The following is a 23,795-nucleotide window of genomic DNA, read 5'->3' as shown; positions in this document are numbered from 1 at the left end:
CTCTGTCTCTGTCTCTCTCTCTGTCTCTGTCTCTCTCTCTCTGTCTTTCTCTCTCTCTCTGTCTCTCTCTCTCTCTGTCTCTCTCTCTGTCTCTCTCTCTCTTTCTCTCTCCTCTCCATCCCCCCAACTCCTTTTACCTCTTTGTCTCAGTCTCTCTTTATCTCTCTGTGTCTCTCTCTTTTTCTCTCTTTTTTTAAACCTTTACCTGATGTAATGATGTAAGTATTGATTCTCTGGCAGTAGAGCAGTGAGGGCTAGGCAATTGTGATTAAGTAACTTGCCCAGGATCATATAGCCAGGAAGTGTCCGAGGGCATATTTGAGCCCAGGACTTCCTTTCTCCAGGTCTGGCACTCTATCTACAAAGCCACCTAGCTGCTCCTCTGTATATATTTTATATATACTGATTTTTAGATACGTTTTTCTCCTCCTTTTAAACTATTTTTTTTAGGTTTTAAACTATTTGTTTTTTCTTTGTATCAGCATTTAGCACTTTGCATGACACATAAGAGTTTTTATCAATGCTTATTAGATTAGTTGATTGCTCTAAGGACCCAGCCACTAAGTGACCTTCAGTGTTCAAAATCAGGTTTCCTGACTCCCAAATCCAATGCTTTTCCAAAGAAGTTTGGACTTCTTGTAATGGGAAATCATCAAGGGTTTTTAAGGAGAATTCATGAGCAGGAAGAATTATGAATTTGTTGCTCTGCAATTATTTTCAACAAGTATTTCAGCGTCCAAATTAGTGATTTAAGAAGTCACTTAATTTTGACACGAGTCCAGCTCCTTATTTGTAGAATGAGATTGTCATAACTTGTATTTTTGGGATGAGTATAAATGAATGGGAATGTAAAAGAATTTTTAGTTCTTTCAAAGCATTATTCTAGGTGCTTGGAAGCTGAAAAGTACCGAGCTGCTACTATAAACCCTGAGGCAAGAATGAGTTTCCACACTGAGATGGGTGGATGCACTAGTTTCCCCGATTACCTTTAATGAGAGTCAGACTGATTCTGACCGGCCCTTTTTTCTCTTGATTCTGATTTTTGCGTGTGATTCCTAATTCTTCTAACTTAATTAATCCTTCTAACTCTCATATCCACTACCTTTTATTCTCAGGGATGGAGGCCTAAAGAGGGAAAAAGTGAAGGATGCTTTCAAACAGGAGCAACAGAAACTGTACAGCAAGATAATCGTTAGGACCGATGAAGACCGGAGCTGTTACTAAGTCTTCTCCTCAGCCTTGCTGGAGCCACTACTCCCCACACTTGATCTATGAGCCAGCTGGAGTCCTTGCTGCCACCACTGCTGCATCCTCCTAGGCTCTGGAGCTCATTAGAGCTGCTCCTGAATTCTTGGACTTGAGCTTCTTCAGAGCCACACCTGGATCCTTCGGACCATGGTGTCGCTTAGCCCTTTGGATGCCTGGAGTGAATGCCACTAGGTTTTGCTGCCCAGGAAGAAATGCCTTCTTGTTCTTGTTCTGTTACAGTTAAATCCATTGGAGGAATAACATTAAAGTGGACTTTATACCTGTGCACCTTGTACGGAGCTATGTGTTTAGAAGGAATTGGCCACATTCCTTTGTTAGGGAGAAGTCTGTTACCAATAGTCATGTGCCAGGGTCACTTTTATGGGTTCTGTCCTGCTCTTCAAAGGATGACTGAAGCAAAATATTGTTTCAGCATTTATAAAAAAAAAAAAAACAAAACAGTTCCTAGCCCTTATATCTCTGCAGAAATTTTTAGTAAAGATAATGGTGGTCTGCAGGGTTTGCTTTTGTTTTTTTTTTTTTTTTTCCTGGCATCCCCACTCCCAATTAAACTTTTAGTTTCCTTGATAAATTGAGAGGATTTCACCAAATGAGACTGGAGAGGCAGCATAGACCATCAGTCTATGGCAGAGGCCAGGGGACATTTTAAATTCAGAAACTAGTTCTGATCCTGGATTCCTCTGCAGTTGTCAACCTGTGCCTCAGTTTCCCCATATGTAACTTGGGGGTGATGATACCTACCTCACAGGGGTGTTGTGAGGATTAAAGTGCTAATGTGAGATGTATGACAGATGCTCAGTGTTAGAAGTCAAGGCCCATTGACTGGCAGGATGTGATCTGAGCTCAGAGCTGCTTGCCCAGGGCTTTGGATTTGTTTTTGTGAATAAATAAAATTGTCTTGGCTGGTGAATGAATTGATGGGTTTTCCCTCTTCCTTGTCTTTGCTCTGGGTTACAGCCTTGAATAGATTATAAACATTCTTCTTCCTTTGTTTTTTTTTTTTTTGAAAAAATAAAAAACAAAAAACAATTATTTAGAGAGTAACATTGAGGCCTAAAGGGATCTTGATTGTCTCATAGATTGTCAATCAGTTTTTGCCAAAAAAAGGCAAACTGGAGAGCTACCTTTGTTCATATAAGTATGAGACTGCTTACAATTTCCAGCTTTGTCCCAGAACATCATGAACAAGGGTGGGAACCACCCAAATTTCAGAAATACTAAGTTCTGTGACATGGGACAGTGTAGAATTTAGGTAGACACAGAAGTTCTAAAATTAGTTGGTAAACTTGGGCGTTTTTTTTTAAACATTTTGATGACAATCTAATTGGTTTCCATTGTAAATCCTCTATTTCATGCCTTCAAAAATATTATTCTAAAAAAATCTTCACCAGATTGCTAGAGGGGTTCATGACACATGAAAAGGTTAAGAATCCCTAAGGTAGAGAGCGAAAGGTGGCAACTAATCAGAAAGTTGGATTGGTTAGATTGGGATTAGAAATCAGATTGAACCTGGTGGAGTTCCGGTTTGGGATAAAGGAAAACCAAGAAGTAATGGAATGCTAGTGACTTCAGCAAGGAAGGACTAAGAATTCCGGCAGGATTTAAGAGGGGAAAGGATTATCTTTTTCACACAATGGGCATCGTGTTCTTTAAACTAACTTTTCAGGCTAGAGGAATCTTTCTCTGGTTTTCTTAAGCTTACTCGGTTACAGTGAGGTAAGATCCAAAGTCAGTCAGTCTGTTCCTGTTGCTACCCTGATCAATACAGGACCTGGCTAGGGTCATCCCTTCCTCAAATCCATATCACTTTCAGGTCATGAACTGGTCCCGTGGCCTCTGTTCCACCTGAATGTACAGTGTCATCCAGAGCCGTCCAGAGGCCATTGATAAGCATGTGATCTCTGGATTGGGCTTTTTGGAGATGATAGGAACATGGCTTCTTAAGCAGACACTGCCACATCAGTTTTCATTTTGTACCAGAGAGGAGCACTGCTTATTTGGCCCTATTACCCTGGGCCTCTTGGTCTTCTCCATAGCCTTCCAGATATTCCCAGAGAAAACCTATTCTACTACCAATCTAATAATTCCCTTTGCCCCATTTCTGCTCTCTTCTTTTACTAATACACCTTAATCTGGTTATAACAGCAACTTCTTTTGGATCCTATATTAGGAAATGTTCTAAAAGGAAGGGGTCAGTCTATAAATGTGTCTTTAAAATTTTTCAGTTCTTTGGGAAACCCCTATTTAAGTTGATCCCATAATAAAGGCTATGGGTTCTGTCCTGCTCTTCAAAGGATAACTGAAGCAAAATAATTTTTTCAGCATTAAGAAACAATTGTTAGCCCTTGTATCTCTGTAGAAATTTATAGTGAAGGTAAAAGGTAATTTTTTTTTTGTTTTAAAAAAATCAAATTTTTGAAGCACCCTCGTATATATTTTTTGGTTTGTTTTGTTTTAGCATATGCTGGTTTTTAGTTGCAGGTTTTTTTGTTCGCTCTTATTTTCTAATAAAGAACAGTAGTAAACCTATAACTGTTGACATACCAGAAAACGGTCACAATTTAGAGCATCATTTATTTATAGCTTGTACTGGAGACATCAGTGATTTCAAATTCCCCCCCCGCCCCCCTTGTTCTTGGACGTTGAGGGGCGATTCTTTGTATGAGTTCAAGGAGAATGGCCTTGTTTTGCAGCATAACAATTTAGAATGATTTTCTCATGGGTTGGAGGGAAGTTCTCAATTATACCAAAAGAGCAAAGAAAGGATACTTGGCTCAGAAAGAGGTGGTGCAGTTGGGGGAAGAGCAGGCAGGTTGGAAAAAGCCAAAATTTCTATATGGTACTGTATGTACTCACACGAACTCAAATTTCTCAGCTTCCCATTATTGACTTCTGAAGGCCCTTGGATCATCTGGTTTGTTTCTGTGGGATCCAACAGGGTGCTTATTAATATATTTTGGTTCAAGAACAACCATACAGTTGAAAAGTGGCCATCTACTAAAGTACATGTGATATATCCACAAATAAATAGTTCAGTTCAGATAGTGATAGGAGTGAAGCAGAATCTGGACAAAATCTGTAAGTTGATAGGGAAGCACTTAAACATCTGCCTAGTTTGGGTGGAGAGCAAAAACGATTCTTGAAAGAACATTTACTGCAGTGTGTAATGCTACAGTTAAAAAAAAATGTCATCCCTGTGAGCCCTGCATCTGAACCCAGGCTCAGAAGTGTGATGCATTTGCAGCATTGCTTCTTGTCTCTTGAACCTGGATACCAACCACATATCTAGGAAGATAGTCCTCCACTAGGGGATTTCTTTTCCTCCTGGGGAAAAAGGGATATGTCAATTGCTTGGCTTAAATGTCTAAAGATCATTCATGAATTCTAAGATGATTATGAGGTACTTGGCACTGCCCTTCTTGGACTATGGTTCCCACAGTGGATCCTGAAAAGTTTTTTTCCATTTCTTTTAGCCAACATACTTGATTAAAAACATAAAATTCATTAGAGATCTATGCCAATTAAAAAAAAGTTATGCTTGCAGAGGTGCCATCAACCAGCATTAGATTCATTGCTCCTGCCCTCTGGCTTCATCCAGGTAACATACCTCATTTCTGCCCACAGATGATGAAAAGGACAACAAACTGATGGGTAGTGGAAGACCAGCCTACAAAGCTGTAGGTACGGAGCCAGGTGAGGGTTGAGGGATCTACCTCTTCAAGGCCTTAGCACAGAACCGCTGCCAAAAGCGGGCACTAACCTTGGTATCTTTAGAGGCTGCCCTGTCCATAAGCCATGCTGTTCTGAGGATTGACCACAAAACCATGGCCAGTTAGAATCCGAAGAATACCCCTGCCCGCTGTCTCCTGAAAGAGCCTATTCTTGCTCAGGCAGCATCTGTCTGCTTTCCCTTTGGAGTGGTCAAACTTGATTTCTCCACTCGGTGTCATCCCAAATGGCTTCACATGTCAATGCTGGAAGGGCAGTTGGACGCACACTGACTCTTGGACAGGTTAAGAGCTGACCATCCAACCATCCATCTTCTGTTGCACTAACACCCCCCCCCCCACCCTACTCCCCCTTCCCATGAGTCAATATGTCTCTCTCCGATGGGAAAGTTAATAAATTTTGCTCTAGATTAAAAGTATCGATCATTTCATTTGTAAACGATAAATAAAAAGGGAGAACTTTTCATTGCACCAGGGGCAGCGTCTGGTGAATTTTGCTGGTGAAATTGCGCTGGCTAGGGGGGTGGGCTTCTCATATGCATTCTGGCTGGCTGGCTGCATTGATTTCCTATTAGTCTCCCTGCACCACCCAGTAACACATCATTTCAGTACCTGCTATTAATGGCCTTTTGATAAATAATCACTTGTAAGTCAATAAATTTTTATTAAACAGTGTGGCTCTTTGATTTATTAAAATCCGACCGTGTTTGTCTGGGAGAAAAGGGATGCTGAATTGAAGTGGGGCTTTCCATACATCTTCCTGACGCCGAGCAGTCACCGCACACTCTGGAGAAAAACAATTGCATTTTAACAGAAACAAAACAGCCGAGTTTGGAACTTGGGCCCAGGGAAACTTTATCTCCGTCAGCCAGAGTCACACTCTGTAGGGAAGCGCCGGGGGGCCTGAGAGTGGTGGCACGGTCAGAACTTTCTTTTTGTTTCAGAAAGTGGGGAAGGGTTTGGGCTGGACATTCTTTTGCACTTGTCCTCTGGGATGCCATTGATCTCTCTGCCCAGATGAAGCCCTGTCCAGTCTGATTCAAGTTGAAAGGTGGAGCCTGAAGCAGGGGTTCTTTGCAAACTAGCCTCCGGGACCAAGGAGAAAAGTTGGCCCATGGGACCTCTGCTCCCTTCTTGGCTTTGGAGAGATGTCTATTCAAAAATCACATCATTCCAGCAAGTTCCAAAGGCTTGTCCCAACTCTAGTTCTCTGGGATTTGGTTATATTGAATGTTGCTTGGACTAATGGGCCAGTGGCAGGGCTTTAGAGGTCTTTTGTTTGCCATTTGGGGATTTGATTTGTATTTGGAAGTGGAGAAGAGATCTGTTCTTGTCATATAGGAAATGCTAGTGAGGAAGCTTCTTCTTCCAATACAGATCAATGTCTGTTCTGCAAAGTACAGTTTTAGAGAGTTGCTTGAGATACTGACAGATGGCTTGTCTGTAGTTTCAGAGGCAGTATTTGAACCAAGGTCTTCCCGCCTTGGAGGCCCGCCCGTTACTCTTCCAACCTGCAAATCTCTACTCGAACCGGTTCATTCCTAGATCCTGAAGGCAGGTGGCTGCCGTTTCAGCTAACTCTAATGGCAGACGGGGGCTTCAAAACTTCAAGGACCCCCAAAGTTGTCAAGATTCTCCTTCCTTGTCTTAGAGAGTCGCTCTCTCTGGCCAGGGAGCTAGGCACCCCGCAGTCAGCTTGGGGATGAGTCAATGACTTCAATTCAAAAACAGAAGGCATTCCACCCTGCTACCAGTATTACATGTCTGTGTGTTTCATGCTGTATTAAACATGAGAGGGGCCAGTGAAGGTTCTGGCTGCCAGGAGAAATTCCAGACCGATTTTGTCTCTGAACCTGGCCCTGGGCTGCTCTACGACTCATTAGACCGAAATCCCCACCCCTTGGCCAAAAGCAACAATAACTAAGTGTGGCGGCAAGTTCGAAGGGTACCCAGAGGTCCTCGATGTCCTTTTGCAGGAATGCTTTGTTAGGAAGCATCCCATCCGGCGCCCCTCCACGGCCAAGGTGAGCGTTGGAGCTGACCCTCTCCCGCCAGCTGAGGTAGGAAGGATGCTTGTGTTCCTAAAAGCCATTTGATTGGCTTTCAGGGAAGTGGCTCCAGAGAAAGTGAGAGGAGGCACAGAAACAAGGGCCGGGTTTGGGACGATAGAGGGCCCAGGTCCGGGTCCAGGCTTTGCCGCTGACTGCCTTGGGCAAGTCATCTTCTTCATCTTCTCTAGACCTCAATGTCCTCATCTGTAAAATCAAAGCGTTGGAGTACCGCCGAGGTCCCTTTCAGCTCATAGATTCTGGGACCCTCTAGAGAGGCCACCAAGGAGGTGGGGCTGTTGCTCGCTTCATTCTGGGAGGCCAGTGGATAAACGCGCTTCACCTGTTGAGGTTTCAGGTTGTGAAAATGCTGCTGATCTGATGGGAGGGTTTGGGGGTGTTTCCTCTCCTGTCACCAGCCAGCTGGTGGCATTCTTACTCCCCGTGGATGGAACAGTCGAGCAAAAAAGCCGATTGGTGGAGGGATTCGTTATAAAATAATGACTTTTCATAAAGAGATGGGCAGAGTCTTTCTTCAGGTTCTAAGCATTTGTCCAAGTTCTTTTGTCCTGAGATTTAGTTGTGCTCATTTCATTTATTTTATTTTAAACTAAGAATGCCAGTGGGGCATCCAAAGTATTTGTTGTGCCAAGCTTCCCCTGCTGACAGAGGGAAGAGTAAACCTTTCTGGGAGAGGAGTGGTTTTCTTAGAAATGGGGATGATATGGACACTTTTTCTCCTCCCAAGGAATGCCCTGGGATTTATTTATTTATTTATTTGCTTCTTTGTTTGTTTGTTTGTTTGTTTAAAAAACTCTCACCTTCGGTCTTAGAATCAATATTGTGTACTGGTTCCAAGGTAGAAGAGAGGTAAGGGCTAGGCAATGGAGATCAAGTGACTTGTCCAGGGTCACACAGCTAAGAAGCATCTGAGGCCAAATTTGAACCCAGGACCTCCCATCTCTAGGCCTGACTCTCAATCCACTGAGCCACCCAGCTGCCCCTCCTGATATAATTTAAATGTACCTAAATTACACCGGATTTAGGTACCTAAAGGTTTGGAACAATGATAGAAGCTTGACTGGTCTCCTGGCATTTCGGACTCTTCCAAACTATAAAAAACTATTTTTAAGCAACCCTTTTCACCTTACTTTTTGCTTTGATTTTTTTCTTCTTCTTGAGCATATGGACTCCCTCAAAGTAAAGAATCAGAGAAGGGACTCTTGAAACTGGGGCCTGGCAGTTGCTCCCAAGACATGCACCAATGCAGGAGAAGCCTGGGGAGATGCCAAGCCTCCTCCTGGAGGTCCCCAAGCTTCGGCTAGCAGCACTGGGGTTAGGGAAGTGCAAGCAGCCTTCGGATTGATCCACCAGCTATGATTTGTCATTTCTCCAAGGCAGGCGCTGTTTTCTCTTGCTTCAGGAGGCCCCTTCGACACCTGCTTTATTTTTCTTCCTGCGCTGACGTGACGGGAGACAGGTGTTAAACTACTTAATCACTTTAAAATTGTTTTAATTTTCTGTTTTTTATTGATCTCTCCAGCACCAATTAATCAGCTCACTGGACCAGGCAGTTAGTACATTAAAAATTGTCAGAGAGGCCGTGCATCTTGCAAAATGTCTAAAAAATATTCGGCTAGCAAATTTCGTTTTTCTTTAGCATGCAACAGTCCGTGGCCCATGGACCACCCCCTCACAAAGAGTCTCTGTCTCTGGGGCTGGTGTGTCAGGGGACACGAGGTGGCAGGGGTAGGGGGTAGACGAGAAGCCGTGGATTTCAAGAAGGCAGCTCCTTAAGGAAGGGTCAGAGAGGAGCCAGCAGAAAGGACATTGATGTGAAAATATTGTTTTTGACACATCTCCTTGCCTTCTTCCTCACTTCTTGGCTTCACTCATGCATCCTTGAGTTCGTCACCTTTTCCCAAATCTTGGGAAACTTCAGGGGAGAGGAAGTCTTAGAGCATTATATTTTGATAGTCAGAAGTTCCGGCCTCTTGATTCTGTTCACCAACTTGTGTTTTTGTAGGCATGAACCAAACCCATTGCTATGTTTTGGTTTTTTTTTCTTTCCCAGACTCAGAATTTGGGGTTCCTGACAGTGTGGTTCAGGGAAAAGAGTATAGGATTTGGATTCAAATCCTGCCTCTGGCATTTAATACCTGTGGAATATTGGGCAAGTTGTTTAATCTCTTGGCACCTCAGTTTCCTCCTCTATAAAATGAAGGAGGGTTGGTCTTTGGTGACCTTTGACAGCCTTTGTAGCTCAAGATCTGTGGTGCAGGGATCCATCTTGTCTAGATGCTCAAGTAAACTTGGTACAAACTCTCTCTGCAAGCAAACTCTTCTGCCATGCTGGCCCTCTGAACAGCAGTCATCCTTATGGTGTTGCTTTGCCATTTTAGTACCTGACTGCAGTTGTCCCCTTGGTTTGTCTTTTACCATCACCCTAGGAAAGGATTTCTGAACTGCTGTCACTTCTCTGATGCGGCTACAAACCAGGACTTGGGAGCTCTTCTTGAGGGATGGAGAAAAAACAAGCAAACAAAGAAAAGTGTTCCACTTTTCCTTTCGGCCTGATTTCCTACCCTTTCTGGTGGAGGAGCAGGTTTAGAGAAGAAGCCACCGTAGTTTTCTACAGCCACATTTAGCCACATTCTAGACTGTGTGTACAGGTGGGTGACTTCTCCCTCCATCGTCCCCCTCAAGAGCCTTCCTTCACCTTCACTGTCCCACGGGGCTCCCCTGTCCTCCTCCTGCCTCCTGTTCCCTATGACCCAGTGGAAGGGAGCTAATCTGATTTTTCTTCAACAATTTCCTACTTTTCCTTTTTTATTTTTTCACGATTCACCCCTCTACTCCTCACCTTCACAATCAGACTGGACCTCGTTGAGTTGTCATTTTATTAGATTTCGGGGTCTCACAGCTTCTTGGCTCTAAGGGAGACTGGAGGGGAAAGCCCAGTCTGGTAGAAATGCTGAAATATTCTGAAATTGCTGGGGCCCCGTGAGTGAGCTGCAGAGGACCGTGTGTCAGATGGGGAACCCACTTGCTAATCAGCTCCGGCATCAGCCGATATCCCCACTGCAGGATGGCCCTGTGGCCAGCTTCCACTCTGTGTGTCTAGCCCCCCACCGCCTGCCCCAGGACCCACCTGCTCTGTATTAATTGGTATATGATTGGGCCAGAGCACATAATCTGGTATTGATTTTCTCTTTGGACGCCACTGCCTTGTTTGCTCACATCTGCCTTGTGTTTAATTGGTGCTCTGCTTTGGTAACACAGAGATCTTATCCGCTCGTTTGACTTCTTTTCCTGGGCCACACAGGCATGTGCACACCCATGATTGTTCACCACGTGTTCTCCCACTCGCCCCACACGCCCTTGATCCTTCCACAGAGGGCATTCCCCAGGATGGAAGATGCCTCCAGCCTCTCCTCCAACAGGCTCCTCCCTTGCCATTTCACCTTCTCCTGGCCCCTGTGAATGCCACCCCCCCACTGGTGCCAGCTCTTTCCGTGGGTTAATCCATCCGGCAACTTGTATTTCTAAAAGCCAGACTATGTATGAGTCGCAGCCCAAGTGCTAGGAAAAGGGAGAAAAAGCAAAAATGGCTCCTTCCCTCGAGAAGCTGACATTCTAATGGGGGAGACATGCCTAGAGAAGGGACATGAAGAGGTGGAAGGTGACGTTGGAGAGGAAGACCCCAGCAGCTGTGCTTTAGCAGTTTTAGTAGCTCAGGGTTTTCTTGGGAAATGTACTAGTGTGTTTTGCCATTTCTTTCTCCAGCTCATTTTATTTATTGGTTGGTTGGTTTGTTCATTTATTTATTTATTTTGAATTTTTATTTTGAATATTTTCCCCTAGTTACACATTTCATGTTCTTTCCTTCTCCCCCAAACCTCCCAAACCCCCCTTAGCCAATGCACAATTCCACTGGGTTTTACATGTATCATTAATTAAGACCTAATTCCATATTATTAATAGTTGGACTAGAGTTATCGTTTAATGTCTACATCCCCAATAATATCCCCATCAGCCCATGTGTTCAAGCAGTTGTTTTTCTTCTGTGTTTCTCCTCCCACAGTTCTTCCTCTGAATGTGGCTAGTTTTCTTTCTCATAAGTCCCTCAGCCTTGCTCTGGATCTTTGCATTGCTGCTAATAGAGAAGTCAGTTATGTTTGATTGTACCACAGTGTATCAGTTTCTGTGTATAAGGTTCTCCTGGATCTATCTGCTCCTTTCACTCTCCATCAATTCCTGGAGGTCGTTCCAGTTCACATGGAATTCCTCCAGTTCTTTATTCCTTTCAGCACAATAGTATTCCATCACCAACAGATACCACAGTTTGTTCAGCCATTCCCCAATCGAGGGACATCCTCTCATTTTCCATTTTTTTGCCACCACAAAGAGAGCAGCTATAAATGTTTTTGTACAAGTCTTTTTCCTTATTATCTCTTTGGGGTATAAACCAAGCAGTACTATGGCTGGATCAAAGGGCAGATAGTCTTTTAAAGCCCTTTGAACATAATTCCAAATTGCCATCCAGAATGGTTGGATCAGTTCACAACTCCACCAACAATGCATCAATGTCCCAATTTTGCCAATCCCCTCCAACATTCATTACTCTCCCTTGTTGTCATTTTAACCAATCTGCTAGGTGTGAGGTGGTACCTCAGAGTTGTTTTGATTTTCCAGCTCATTTTAGAGATGTGAAAACAGAAGAAAACAGGTGACTTTAAGTGACTTGCCCAGAGTCACACAGCTAGTGTCAGAGGTTGGATTTGAACTGGGGTCTTTCCGACTCCACTACACCACCTGATTGTCTCCCATGAGCAGTTAAGGGGACCATCTGCACAGGCTAATATTTGAATTGAGTCTTGAAGGAAGCCAGGGATTCTAGGAGGTGGAAAAGGAGAATATCCTGGGCGTGAGGGTCAGCTGATGAAAATGCAGAGAGTGAAGATGGAGCAGTTGTACATGAGGACTAGCCAGGGAGCTCTGGTGGCTGCACTGCTGAGTACAGGGAAGGGAGGAAGGCGTAAGAAGTCTGGCAATATAAGAAGAGGGTGGCTGGTGAAGGGCATAAAATGCTAAATAGAGGACTTCCCAGATGATCTCAGAGGGAACAGGGAGCCCAGTGGCAGCTATACAAATAAGATGTGGGCATATGATAGAGCAAGCAGGGAATCATATGAAGAAAATTTGACACACATTGCTATTTTTTTAAGCCTTTACCTTCCATCTTAGAAACAATACTGGGTATTCGTTCCAAGGCAGAAGAGCATTAAGAGCTAGGCAATGTGGGTTAGGTGACTTGCCCAGGATCACACAGCTAGGAAGTATTTGAATGAACAAATATTTCTTTCTTTTTAAAAAATCTTTACCTTCTGTCTTAGAATTAATACTGTGAATTGGTTCCAATGTGGAAGAGCATTAAGAACTAGTCCATGGGGGTTAGGTGACTTGCCCAGGGTCACATAGCTAGGAAGTATTTGAGTGAACAAGCATTTCTTTCTTTCTTTCCTTGTGTTTCTTTCTTTTTCTTTCTTTCTTTCTTTCTTTCTTTCTTTCTTTCTTTCTTTCTTTCAAACCCTTACCTTCTTAGAATCAATACTGTGTATTGGTTCCAAGGCAGAAGAATGATAAGGGCTGGGCAATGAGATTTAAGGACTTGCTCAGGGTTACACAGCTAAGAAGTGTCTGAGGCCAGATTTGAACCAGAACCTCCTGTCTCAAGACCTGGCTGTCAATCCACTGAGCCACCTAGTTACCCCTGAACAAATATTTTTCAAGCATCTTCTATGTATGCTTTATGCTAAGGGTGGCATCACAGCTTTATAACTAGAAGAGATCTTACAAGGCAGCTAGTCCAACCCTCTCATTTTATCCATGAGGAAACTGAAGCTCATTAGAACTGAAATGATTTACCTAAAGATGACGGTTAAAAGAGGCAGGATTTGAATCCAGATCTTTTACCTAAAAATCTAATATTCTTTCCACTATGTTCCTGTCCCCATATGTATATTTGAAAGAAAAAAGGGCTCTCTTACAAATATCCTTACCAGACATACTCTTTTTTAAAATAATTTTCATATAACATTCATTTAAAAAATTTTTTGAGTTCTGAATTCTCTCCTTTATTTTAGTCTTTTCCCGACCCAGTGAGAAGGAAGCAATATGATACTGATTATACATGTGAAATCACACAAAATATATTTCCATATTAGCCATGCTGCAAAAAGAAAGGCAGGAAAAATAAAGAAAATGAAATATATATATATATAGTTCCTTTTGCACTTAGAGTTTATCAGTTCTCTGTAGAAGTAGATAGTATTTTCCAACCTGAATACTTTGGCATTGCAGAGACACTTAGCCTTTCTCTCCCACACCCCGTAATCATTTATTGTATTTTTTCCCCAATTACATGTTGAAACAATTTTTAAACATTTGTTTTCTGATGCTTTGTGACCCAAATTCTCTCCTCTTATCACTGCCCAAGGTGGTGAATAATCTGATAAAGGTTACACATATGCTATCATGCAATACATCCGTCCTTATTTGGGAGACGTCCTTATTCTTTTTTTTTTTTTTTTTTTTTTTAAATTTTAAACCCTTGACTTCTGTGTATTGACTCATAGGTGGAAGAGTGGTAAGGGTAGGCAATGGGGGTCAAGTGACTTGCCCAGGGTCACACAGCTGGGAAGTGTCTGAGGCCGGATTTGAACCTAGGACCTCCTGTCTCTAGGCCTGGCTCTCAACCCACTGAGCTACCCAGCTGCCCCCTGAGACGTCCTTATTCTAGCAGGCTTTAACATCCTTGTTCTAGCAGGCTAGCGCTCACTTCATCTTTGTCTTCCCTTTGCTCTCAGACAAGGGTCCGTGTTCCCTCTATGCACTTCGTGGCTGCCCCGTCTCCCTAATTTTCCTTTCCCAGCTCCCTCACAGCTCCTCAATGGAGTGCTTTTGTAATCCTTTCTTTCTTCTTCCTTGGCCAAGAGGATCCAGCTCTTGAGCCATCTGAGTCCTCTTCCCATCTTCTAGAGGTTGACCTTGTTGACTTATCCCTTCATTTCTTTTTCTCCCATATGTGGTATTTGGCCAACCGGCCTGCCATATACGATATAGTAAAAGGAGGGTGTGAGGGATGGAGGTAAACAGTAGTCTCCTATTGACACAGCATTAATTCTCTTGCCCAGACAGGTGAATATGCATTTACTCACTTTTCTAAGATAAATGATATTTGTTTGCTTGCTAATGTGTTCCAAAGAGGGACCTAATGAGGGACTTTTGAACTAATGGCTTATGGGTTGGTCAGAGAGGAGGGGACAAAAAAATGCTATAAGAGGGAGGAGAGACGGACCCCCCAAATCTGTTCCTGGCCATTTTTCAAGTTGATTTTTCTACTATATTGTCTTGTACCTTTTTTTTTTTTTCAGGAAAACATGTGGAAGCTCGAGATATTCTTGGTCACTCGTAAGCTCCTTGATTTCAAGGACCATTTTGTTTAGCCTCTGTTTCTTGGCATCTAACACACTACCTTGCTCACAGGATGGGGCTTGGTAAATACCTATTGAGTTTGAAAGAGTGTGCGAACATTTTTTCCTTATTCCCAGTGGTCAGCATTGATTCTGAGACTTTCTTGGCTGACTCGACAGAATCCGTTTGGAAAGGCTAATTCCCTTTCTGCCTTCCCTTAGCTCCCTTGCTGAGATGGAGCAGAAGTCCTCCCCACCTCGCACTCCCTCTCTTGTTCTGTCCCTGGGGATTTGCTTCCTAGCTTCCTCTTCTGGCTATTGGCCCAAGCGGGATGGGAACTTTTCATGGCTGTTATTGTTGCTATAATTATTTCTTATTATTTGATCAGAGGCAAGTATGGGTTATTTAAGGACAAAGGCTACAAGGCCAAGGAAGTGAATGTAGCCAGGGGGGATTACTGCTCGGTGTTGGGGCACCGGGTGATTGACATGGTCTTATGTTTGTTAGATTATCGGGGACTGTAAATAGCACAGCATCCCATGACTATAGCTTTTCCGGGGCCAGAGTCATAACTGAGAATCCTGACACCTGGGGATAAGGTAGTGACAAGGTAGGTGAATGGACCGATGATAGGAGGAGATGTCAGGGGAGAGAAGGCTGTGGCTCAGCCTAGAAGAAACTCCTGTGATGTAGAAGAGCTTTCAGGAATATTGAATTTTACCTTTATTGTGCCATGTCTGACTTTTGTATGAGCCATTCATGGTTATATAAGTCCTACTAGGGGAGGGTAGTCTGTCCCTGGGATAGCCCAGCCTAAAGTACCATGGCATAAGCCTATGCTGGCAAACCTATGGCATGTGTGCCGGAGCTTGCCAGAGAGGGCTGCTCCCCTACCCCTCTCTACACTCACCTGAGGATATTTCTCCCACCGCCTGCCCTTCTGCCAGCAGCCCAATGGGAGCACTTCCTCCCTCCCCTGTCTGGGCTAAGGGGGTGACTCACATGTAGCATGAAGGTTGCAGTCTGGCTACTCAGTCTCTAAGGTCTCTAAAAGGTCTCTCGCCATCACTGGCCCAGGCAATGATCTCTAATCCTCCTCTTTCACCCACTCCCTGACTTCCAACAAAAAGTAAAGGTTGGAGGGAGGTAGTGGATTAGGGGCAATAGAAGAAATTGAGGCACTGGTCATCTCTCTAGAGTCTCCCAGGATTCAGTGAGGCTATGGGACAGAATTGGATTGGGAGACACAAACATGAGAAGAGATGTGTGCACTGCCAGGACTAGTGGTTCAGGGCAGAGCTGAGTAGTCACAATGTGGATGAGGGGGCTACAATGGAGAGTTTTGGGAGAATCGTGAAGTGTGGGGATGGCAGGTGAGAGGATAGAGCAAACTTTCTCAGAGTTTCCTTGAAAGGTCCCAATGACCTCAGCCAAAGCTCAGCTGCCCTCCTCTAGTTATAGAGGTTTCTGAGAGTGTGTTAGGCATTGATAATAGTGTTTGTACCAAGATATGTAATTAGTGGATTTTCATATATTCCTAATACTAGAGAAGAGAGGTAATTTGTGTTAACAGCACCACATAGAACCACTCCTAAGTCAAGATGTTCATAATTTTAGCTAGTTAATTCAGTCTTAAGGAAGCAAAACCAGGGGCCAAGGCAATAGGAGAAAGGATCTTGGCAACTTCCAACACAGATCTGGTTATTTTCACTCCACTTGTTTTCATAATACTTATTAAAATTGAGGGAGCACTGAGGGCTGAAGGTCATCTTTTTCCTTAAGCCATTTCAGAGAAAGGAGTCCCAGAAAACAGAGCTTCATACAAACAATGGTTATGAAGTCTCATGACTTAGCATCACCAGTGTATGGTAAATGCTGAAATTCACAAAGCAAATGAATGCACTTTACAGTTTTTTCTACAAGATAAGCCTGAGCTCCTTTCTGCCTGGGCTATTTCTCTGGGTTATTTTCTGGCCTGTCTACCCAGCAGTGTGGTGGATTGGGAAGACCTTTAGATATGGACTCAGAAGACCTGGTTTTAAATGGAGGGTTCTGCCTTATTAACTGTGTGATCTTAGACAAGTTATTTAACTGTGAGACTAGCAATGTGATCCTAAGCAAATCAATTAATCTCTCCACACCTCAGTTTCTTCATCTGTAAAATGAGGGGGGTTAGAATGGATGTTCTCTTAGATTCTTTCCAAATCAAAATCTGTGATCCTATGATGTTTTCTCCTCTGACTACTCAAAGGTTCTTTCTAGCTCTACAATCCTATCATTTTAGGATAACGACATCTTAAGGGGGAAAAAACCCAAAACAATCAGGATTATCCCAGTCAAAGGAAGATGCCTGGTCATCTGGATATAAAGCACTCCAGCCCTTTTAGAGAGCATAACCTTGTCAAGGGGAAAGAAAAAGAAAACTCCCAGCAGCCGATAAAACATTTTTATCAGCCCTTCCTTCCCAGACCTACCACTGTCACAGGAATAATGCATCTGACAGCATCTGAAGAATGCAGCCAGCTTTCAGCTAGTCCATTAGGTGGAAGGCTGACATCCTTTGCTTCTCAGACTCCTCCTCCCTCCTGTTACCTCTTCTGCTCATTAGGATCTCTTTCAGTCAGAGGAAGTAAAACCCTCACCGGACAATTCTGTTCCTTGTCAGAATCCCTGGAAAGTTACTGGGGTGGATTAGGGAGGGGGAAGCAATTGAACGAAATGAGGGGATTTTTTTTTTGGAGGGAGTGTTGCTTTTTGTTTTAAAATGTTATAGATTTTATTTATCTGTTCAGCCAGCTGTTTATCCCTTTATCAGTGTAGGAAACAGAGATGACCAACAATTATGCAACTTAGCCCAGCACTTTTTATTTGGCCCTTTTTGCTCTCACCACTAGCCTAGGAATTGGGCAAGTCATGGTATCTCTATAGAACAGATAGATTAGTGACTTGCAATGGCCATACAGCAAGTTGGCAATGGAATCAGCTCTGCCACCCTGGGCTCCCGACTTCAGATGTTCTTTCCAGCAGATCAATCAATCAATCAATCAATCAATGTGTCAATATTTAATAAGCACCTACTATGTATCAGGAATTGTGCTAAGCTTTGGGGATACAAAAAGAGACAAAAGATGGTCCCTGTCCTCAAGGAGCTTCCAACCTAATGTGGGAGAGAACCGATGAACAAATATATACAAAGGCAGCTATATACAGGATAAATAGTAAATAAATAGTAAACAGGGTAGTCACTAGTATTATGAGGGGTCGATAAGGACTTCCTGTAGAAGGTGGGATTTTAGTTGGGAAGCCAGGGAAGTCAGAAATCAGAGTGAAGGGGGGGAAAGAGCATTCCAGGCAGGGAGGACAGCCAGAGAAAATGCTTGGAGGCAAGAGATGGGGAGTCTTGTTCATGGAATAGACAAGAGACCAGTGCCAAACTTGTTCCAAGAATATATGTCTAGGAGTAAGGTGTAAGGAGACTGGAAGGAGGCGACTACCCTATGAAGGGTTTTGAATGTCAAACAGAGCACCCTATATTTGATACTGAAGGCAATAGGGAGTTCCTGGAGTTAGTCGAGTAGGGTGGGGAACCCATGTTTTAGGAAAGTCACTTTAGTGGCTAAATGAAAGATGGATTGGAGTGGAGAGAGACTTGAGGCTGATAGACCCATCAGCAGACTAGTGCAATAATCCAGGTAACAGGTGATGAGGGCCTTGAACCTTGAACCAGGAGCGGTGGCAGTATCAGAGGGGAGAAGGGGCCTAAAAGGGAGATGATGCAAATGTAAAATTGACAGGTTCATGGGGGCAGCTGGGTAGCTCAGTGGATTGAGAGCCAGGCCTAGAGATGGGAGATCCTAGGTTCAAATCTGGCCTCAGACACTTCCTAGCTGTGTGACCCTGGGCAAGTCAATTGACCCCCATTGCCTACCCTTACCACTCTTCTGCCTTGGAGCCAATACACAGTAGTGACTCCAAGACAGAAGGTAAGGGTTTAAAAAAAAATCGACAGGCCTCAGCAACAGATTAGTTATGGGGGGTGAGACACGGATGACTCCTACATTGCAAACCTGATGGATTGGGAAGATGGTGTTGCTCTCTACAACAATAGGGATAATATAAATAGAGATGATGAATAAATAGGGAAAATGGATGGGAGGGAAAGGTTTAGAGGAAAAGACAATGAGTTCAGTTTGGGACATACTGAGTTTCAGATGTCTACTGGATAAATAGTTCAGGATGTCTGAAGGGAAGTTGGAGATGTGAGAATGGAGGTCAGCAGAGAGACCGAGGCAGGACAGGTAGATTTGAGAATCATCAACTTAGAGATGGTGATGCAATCCATGGGAGCTGATGAGATCGCCAAGTGAAATAGTAAGACAGAACCCTAAAAGACACCTACCATCATTAGAGGGCATGGTCTGGAGAAGGCAAAGGAGACAGAGAAGGAGCAATCAGGGAGGAGAAGCAGGAGACAGTGGTAGTGGTGGCCTGAAAACCCAGAGAAAAGAGAGGTATTGGGGAAAAGACAGCGGGCAGCAATGTCAAAAGCTGCGGAAAGGTCAAGAAGAATGAGGCTTGAGAAAAGAGCAGGGGATCTGGTGACTAAGAGACTATTGGTAACTTTGGAGAGAGCAGTTTCAGTGGAATGATGAGGTCAGAAGCCAATTTGTAAGGGACTAAGAAGAGCGAAAAAGTAGAGGCATCTATAGTCGGTGGCCTTTCTGAGGAGATTAACTACAAAGAGAAGAAGAGATTTGGGATGATAGTTAGAAGGGATGGAAGGATTGGGTGAGAGTTTTTTTCAGGATGGGGAAGACATCTAATATATACATATAAACATACATGTTTATAGGTAGAAGGGAATGAGCCAGAAGCCAGGGAGAGATTGAAAATAAGTAAAAGAGTAGGGCTGACATAGGGGGCAATCCTTTAGAGGAAATAGGATGGAATGGGGTCACTTGAATAAGAAGAGGGATGAAGGAAGAGATAGTAGAAGGCACCAGAGTGATAGGAGATGAGATCGAGAGGAGAAGAGAGAGCGTGTGACAAATGGCCTCATTTTTTTTTTTTTAGTAAAATATGAGGCATGTTCTCAGCTGAAAGAGCAGGGAAAGGGGGAGCCATGAGAGCTTTGAGGAGGGACGAAAGGTTTGGAAGAGTTATTGTGGAGAGTGGGGCTGCCAAGTTGGAATGAGTGCCTTGGTTGAGTCTGGGGAACATACATTTGTAGTAGATGCCGAGTCAGAATGACTGCATGCTTTTCTTCATTTTCTGTTCAGCAGCACGCATGTAGGAGTTAAGGCTATGGACGGTGGGAGTGATCCTAGGCTAGGGCTTGGCAGGGCATATGTGGCAAAATGATAAGGGTGCTAGGGACTCAAGAGAGGACAGTGTAGAGTTAGACTGGTTCACCAAGGAGTCAAAATGCAGGGAAGAAGAGAGAGTGTAGGGATAACATAGCAGAAGCAACCATAAACTTTAAAGCAGCAGAGGCACACTGGGTGGTACTGGGGATAGAGCACTAGACCTAGAGCAGTGATGGCAAGCCTTTTAGAGATGGAGTGCCGTTTGGGCTGTTTATAGCAAAGATACTGGAGTCATTTGCCCTTTCCTTCTCTGTCTCACTTTTACATTTTTTTATAACTCAAGGCAAATAAAGCTAAAATGAGTCATTTCTCTATTGTAGGGAATTCCTAACTCTATCAATGCAGATTTGCAACAGTTTGCAAATTATAGTCTTAGTTCTCTGGGGAATTGGAAAGTTAAGTGACTTGTTCGGGGTCTTACAAAGAGTATATAATAAGCTCCTATTAGATGCTTTATTCATTTGTTCATGTTTGGTGAGGGACTTGAACCCAGGACCAAGTGAATACCTTATCCACTGTGCCACACTGTTTTTCCATCACTGTCACACAATATGATTAAATCTATTTGTGACATTTGGTTCAGGTACTTTCCAAGTTTCTGGTCACTTATTTTGTATCCGATTTCTTATTACTAAGCATGCTATTATAAACATCTGGGGCTTTTCTTATTAGCATTAATCTCCAATGAGACCACAGGGTCAACAGGGCTCAGCAACTGAGCAAATTGTTTCCCAGAATTCCCTTTCACCATTCCACAGCGAATGAGCATGACTGCCTTCCCATATCCTTTTCAGTGTTGATTTCTTTCATCTTTGCTAATTTGCTATGATTAAGATGATAACTCAGAAGGAATTTCATTTCTCCCATGATTAGGACTGACTACATTTTTAGAAAGTTCCCCTCTTAATGATCCTGTGACTTGGGTAGAGAAAGCCCCATCATCTTCAGTTAAAGATGAAGGGTCTGAGGTTCAGAAAAGTCAAGTGACTTGCCTGTGGCTACACAGTAGATAAGAGCTAGAGTTGAGTCTTGAATTCAGGTCTTCTGAGTTCAAGTTTTGTGTTTTCTTCCTTTTGATGGCACTGATAGTGGGGAGCAAGTGTCTCAGTGGATGGAGAATCAGGCTTAGAAATGGGATGTCCTTGGCTCAAATCTGGCCTCAGACACTTCCTTGCTGCGTGACCCTGGGCAAGTCATTGAATACTTATTGCCTGGTCCTTACTGCTCCTCTCTCTTAGAACCAATATGTAGTACTGATTCCAAGAGGGAAGATAAGGGCTTAAAAAAGGCAATGATAACGGGCACCTTGTTTATTCTCTGATGCTAACTCCCTGTGGAGATTTGTTAAGACCACTTCTTAGGCATGTATAACAATACAAACATCACCTCTCTTCAATTAGAATTATTGTTCAGGCATTTCAATCATTCATGCCTGACTCTTTTTACACCATATGGAGCTTTCTTGGCAAAGATTCTGAAGTGGTTTGTCATTTCCTTTTCCAACTCATTTTTCACATGAGGAAACCGAGGCAAAGAAGGTGAAGTAACTTACACAGGGTCATACAGCTAGTGTCTTTTTTTTTTTAAACCCTTATCTTCCATCTTTCTAAGGCAGAAAAGTGGTAAGGGTAGGCAATGGGGGTTAAGTGACTTGCCCAGGGTCACACAGCTAGGAAGTATCTAAGGCCAGATTTGAACCTAGGTCCTTCCATCTCTAGGTCTGGCTCTCACAATCCACTGAGCCACCCAACTGCCCCTTAGTAAGTGTCTTAAGGCCAGGCTTGAACTCAGAATGATGAGTTCCTGACTCCAGGCCCAGAATCCATCTACTGTGCCACCTCGCTGCCCTTTAGAATAGCTAGCATTTACATAGTACAGTGGGACCCTCTTATCCCCTTTTCACAGCTTCAGTTATCTGTGGTCAACCAGAAGCCATAGAAGTCCATCTGCAACAGCCATCTTCCCCCTCCCTCCCTTCTCTTCTGTTTCCACTTGCACTTTTTTAAGGAGAACTGCTCGTTGCTGTTGTCGTCCTCACTGTCATCCTCTGGGGGCCAAAGATCACCAAACCGAGGGGCAGGAGCAGGGAGAGAGAACACCTACATATATGGGGATCAGCATTCCCTATTCTAGGGAAAATCCAGCTTCTAGAGAATTATTCTCTGAGTATCCCTGGGCAAGTTGTTTGATTTCTCTGTGCCTCAGTTTCCTCATCTGAAAAATGGAAATAAAAATAGCTCAGGGTTGATGGGAAGATCAAATGAGATCAAAGGTACTACATAACTTTTACTGATTATTACTTTATTTTGGTTTTATTGATGAATTTTAAGATAATATTTTATATTTTCCAACTACATATTAAAACAATTTTAATATTTATTTAAACATTTTTTGAGTTCCAAATTCTCTTCTTCACTCCATCTCCCCTCCCTGAGCATTTTGTTTTTATATCGCATAAGCAAGTGTTCACTTATATCTGCAGTTTCAGCCATTTGCCACAGGTCTTGGAATACATTTCCTGCATGTGCGATTGGCAGTGGTGGTGGCAGGGAGGCTTTTGTATTTTAAATCTTGCAAAGCACTTTATAAATCTGATCTCATTTGATCTGAACGACGACCCTGGGAAGTAGGTACCATTGTTACCCCCATTTTATAGTTGAGGAAACAGAAAAACATAGGTTAAGTGACTTGCCTAAGGTCATATGGCTAGTAAGTATCCAAAGCTGGATTTCAATTCATTTGAACCCTAAACCCAATTATTCCTTGACTTCAATCTTTCAAGGAAGTAGAATGGTCCTTCTCTAGATCACATTTGATAGTTTTCTTGTGTTCACACTAGCTCACAGAAAAGGCAACCTGAGTGTGTTAGAGTTAGACTCTATTCTAGGGAAGATTCTTGGTCAAGAAAATTTCCATGCTTCCATCTTTCAAAAACATCACAGAATGTTTGAGCTACAAGGGACCCCAGAGACTGTTCGGTCCTGCCTCTTTGGATGAGGAAACACACAGAGAAGGGAGGCTAGATAATTAGGAAGGGATAGAACTGGGCCTTGAACCTATGTCTTTTTTTTTCTTTTTTTCTTTTTTAAACCCTCACCTTCTGTCTTGGAATCAATACTGTGAATTGGCTCCCAGGTGGAAGAGTGGTAAGGACTAGGCAGTGTGGGGTCAAGTGACTTGCCCAGGGTCACACAGCTAGGAAGTGTCTGAGGCTAGATTCAAACCTAGAACCTCCCATCTCTAGGCCTGGCTCTCAATCCACTGAGCTACCCAGCTACCCCCAAACCTATGTCTTCTGAATTGAATTTCCATAATTTTCCCTCTTTACCAGGTTATTTTTCACTCCTAACCTGCATATTTCTGAGGAATCTTATTATATATGGCTAAGTTTGGGGCAGCTAGGCAGCATGGTGGATATAAAGTGCTGGGCCTGAAGTCAGAAAGACTCGCCTTTCTGAGTGCAAATCTGGCCTCAGATCTTTATTAGCTGTGTAACCCTGGGCAAGTCACTTAACTCCACTTGCCTAAAAAAAGAAAAAATCAATATATATAGCCAAGTTTCACCGCAGCAGAAGATTATACCATTCTTGGGAGTCCCTAATAATTGGACTTGACAGGCAATATTTATTTGTGACTTGCCCTCACCTTCAATCCCCTCATGTCCTATAATAGTCCTATAATACAGACATTATTATATCTGTAACTGGCCTCACATCCCATTTTTGTGGATGTCAAATATTTTTTATACCTGTAGCCCTAAAACTCCAATTAAATCTCTTTAGTTCTGATTTTAGTCAGTAATGACTAAGTTACTGACTAAAAATGACTTCTACCAAGCAGTGTGCATATATATATTATATTTATTTATACAAAGTATTTATGTAGTATATATTTTAAAGTATTTATAC

The sequence above is a fragment of the Gracilinanus agilis genome, chromosome 2, assembly GCF_016433145.1.
Source record: "Gracilinanus agilis isolate LMUSP501 chromosome 2, AgileGrace, whole genome shotgun sequence".
In the NCBI taxonomy this organism is placed as follows: Eukaryota; Metazoa; Chordata; class Mammalia; order Didelphimorphia; family Didelphidae; genus Gracilinanus; species Gracilinanus agilis.
The sequence above is the reverse complement of the archived record's forward strand: the minus strand, read 5'-3'. Positions refer to the sequence as shown.